General features: G+C 42.4%; 1 non-coding gene across 1 annotated transcript; it reads left to right on the plus strand.

The window, feature by feature from the left end:
- The first annotated feature begins 2,423 nt into the window (after nucleotides 1-2,423).
- LOC112787734 (small nucleolar RNA R71) lies at nucleotides 2,424-2,528 on the plus strand. The gene has a single exon (XR_003195129.1). It is a non-coding gene; the product is annotated as a small nucleolar RNA R71 (small nucleolar RNA).
- Nucleotides 2,529-3,385: the final 857 nt, after the last annotated feature.

A 3,385-nucleotide genomic window follows, 5' to 3' on the forward strand; every position in this document is an offset into this window, starting at 1 on the left:
TTCTGTCTCTTGACTGATGCACATAATCATGACTCTAACAACTGAAAGAAAAATGAAAAATGTAGTTGAGTAAAGTTGGGTTGCCTCCCAATAAGCGCTCTTTTAAAGTCACTAGCTTGACCTTTAGCTCCTTATGGAGGAGAGTATGGGCTTAGATTTTCGCCCCTAATAGTGAATTTTCTTCCTGTCCTCTCATGAATGAGCTCTACATGCTCTAGAGAAAGGACACAACTCACTGTATGTTGTAGGACTAGATTCTTAGTGAAGACAACTCTCATGCCAGGTGAGAGGCCTTCAGTTGGGACTTTCTTGTCCTTCCAGCTTTTAGGTACTTTCTTCGTAGTACCTTTGTGCTTAGAGCTTGTTGAAGGTTGCCCAACACCAAACTTAGAATTGATATCTGGGGGCTCTGTAAAGCTCTGCATAGAAAGAGAGGGATGGCACACTAGGTGTTGTACAGTTGTCTCTTTCTTATTAGAGGGAAAATTAGGATTGGACATCTTGAATAAGATGTAGTTCTCTCCTAATTGGAAAATCATTTCTCCCTTAGCTACATTAATCAAGGCTTTTGCATTAGCTAAGAAGGGTCTTCCAAGGATGACACAATCATCCTCATCCTCTCTAATGTCCAAGACAATGAAGTTTGCAGGGACGTAGTGGTTTTCAACCATAACCAAGACATGCTCTACTAAGTCATATGGCTTCTTCATGATCTTGTCTACCATCTCTAATGAGATGTGTGCAGGTTGTACTTCAAGGATGCCTAGCTTCTCCATTACTGAGAGTGGCATGAGGTTAATACTTGACCCTAGGTAACACAGAGTCTTTTCAAAGGTCATAGTGCCTATGGTGCAAGGAATTAGAAAGCGTTCAGGATCTGGAAGCTTCTGAGGTAGCTCTTGTTGAACCAAAGCATGGAGTTCTTTAGTGAGCAGTGGAGGTTCTTCCTCCTGAGGATTTGTACCAAATAGCTTGACATTCAACTTTATTAGAGCTCCTAGGTATCGAGCAACTTGCTCTTCCCTAGTCTCTACATCCTCACTTGAGGATGAGTAGTCATCAAAACTCATGCACCGCAGAAGTGCATTCAAAGGAACCTCAATAGTCTTTATGGTTTCTTTTGGTTCTGGGCTAGAGGGTTCTTGAGTAGGCTTTAAGCACTCAAAGGGTGTGTTTTCATTGGCGTTCAACGCCAGCTCTGTCAGCTTATTGGGCGTTGAATGCCCTTGCTATCCACCCTGACTGGCGTTAAACACCAGTCCCTCTAGTATTCTGGGCATTGAATGCCCAGTAGGGATGTCCTTGCTAGCGTTCAACGCCAGCTTTCCTGGGCTAGTGGGCGTTGAATGCCCAGTAAGGGGTTCCTCACTGGCGTTCAACGCCAGAATGGCTGCCTGGTTAGGCGTTGAATGCCCAATATGGGGTTCCTCACTGGCGTTCAGCGCCAGAAAGCATTTTTGTTTGGGCGTTGAGTGTTCCCTAGCTGGCGTTCAACGCCAACTTTTCTGCCAGGATGGGCGTTAAATGCCCAGTGAGGACTTCCTCGTTAGGGTTTAACGCCAGGCTTGCTGCCATTGTGGGTGTTGAACACCAAGTGAAGGCTTTTTCACTGGCATTCAACGCCTTCTCAATCTCCTCTATTTCGGCCTCAACCTCCATGGTTATGGCCTTGCATTCTTCTCTTGGATTCACCTCAATGTTACTGTGAAGAGTGTCAAGAGGAGTCTCAGGGATCCTCTTGCTCAGTTGACCAACCAGTACCTTCAAATTTCTAATGGAGGACCTTGTTTCATTAATGAAACTGTGGGTGGTCTTAGTGAGGCTAGAGTCTAGAATGGCTAAGTTAGAAAGGTTCTGCTTAGGGTCTCCATATTCCCTTGAGAAGATGGGAATGGTGGTCTGTTATGGAACCTATTTTGGCTCCTACCACCTTGGTTGTTATTGAAACCTTGCTGAGGTTTCTATTGATCCTTCCATCAAAGGTTAGGATGGTTCCTCCATGAAGGATTGTAAGTGTTTCCATAGAGCTCTCCCATGTAATTCACCTCCTCCATGGTAGGCTGATCAGGATCATAAGCTTCTTCTTCGAGAGAAACTTTATGATTACTCCTAGCTGCAGTTTGCATCCCAGTCAGATGTTGAGAGATCATGTTGACCTATTGGGTCAGGATCTTATTCTGAGCCAGGATGGCATTCAGAGTCTCAACTTCATGAACTCCTTTCTTCTGAGAGATTCCATGGTTTACATGGTTTCTTTTAGAAGTGTACATGAACTGGTTGTTAGCAACCATTTCAATGAGTTCTCTTGCTTCTGCAGGTATTTTTTTCAAGTGGAGTGATCTACCTGCAGAGCTATCCAATGAGATTTTGGATATTTCAGACAAGCCATCATAGAACACGCCTATGATGGACCACTTTGAGAGCAGGTATGGAGGACATCTCCAAATCAGCTGCTTGTATCTCTCCCAAGCTTCATAGAGGGATTCACCTTCTATTTGTCTAAAAGGTTGAATTTCAACTCTAATCTTGCTCATCCTTTGAGGAGAAAAGAACATAGCCAGAAAAGCATTAACCAGCTTTTCCCAAAAGTCAAGACTCTCTCTAGGTTGGGCATCCAACTAGAACTTAGGTCTGTCTCTTAAAGCAAAGGGAAAGAGCACCATCTTGTAGACTACAGGATTAACTCCATTAGTCTTTACAGTATCACAAATATGTAAGAGTTTAGCTAAGAACTGATGTGGATCTTCCATTGGAAGTCCATGGAATTTGTAGTTCTGGTGCAGAAGAGAGATTAACTGAGGCTTAAGCTCAAAATTGTTAGCTCTAATGGCAGGTACAACAATGCTTCTGCCATAAAAGTCAGAGGCAGGCATGGTGAAGTCATCAAGGACCTTTCTTGGCTCCTCTTGAGGTTCGGCCATGTCTCCTTGTTCTTGTTCAAAACTTTCTGAAAGGTCTCTTCCGGAGTGTTGTGCTTTAGCTTATTGTAAACGCCTCCTCAGAGTCTTCTCAGGTTCAGGATCAGGAGTCAGGAGGAGTTCTTTATCCATGTTCCTGGTTATAAACAAGAAGACAAGAAAAAGAAAGAAAAGAAAGAGACCTCCAATAGACAAGAAGCTCCTCCTTAAAGTGAGATGTGAAAGAAGAAGAAGAAAGAAAAGAAATAAAAGAAGAAAGCTTTTTGTGCCACTTGGATCAAAGAGCTTCCAGTTAGATGTGAAGAAGAAAGAAAAGAAGGTAAAGAAGTGAAGATGGAAGAAGAGAGAGAAGTAGAATTCGAATGATTAGATGTGAAGGGAGAAGAAGTAAATAAGAATTAAAAAGTTTTTGTTTTTATTTTATTTATTTAATTAATTTTCGAAAATTAGTTAATTAATTTAAAAAG

Source organism: Arachis hypogaea, chromosome 20 (genome assembly GCF_003086295.3).
Source record: "Arachis hypogaea cultivar Tifrunner chromosome 20, arahy.Tifrunner.gnm2.J5K5, whole genome shotgun sequence".
NCBI lineage: Eukaryota > Viridiplantae > Streptophyta > Magnoliopsida > Fabales > Fabaceae > Arachis > Arachis hypogaea.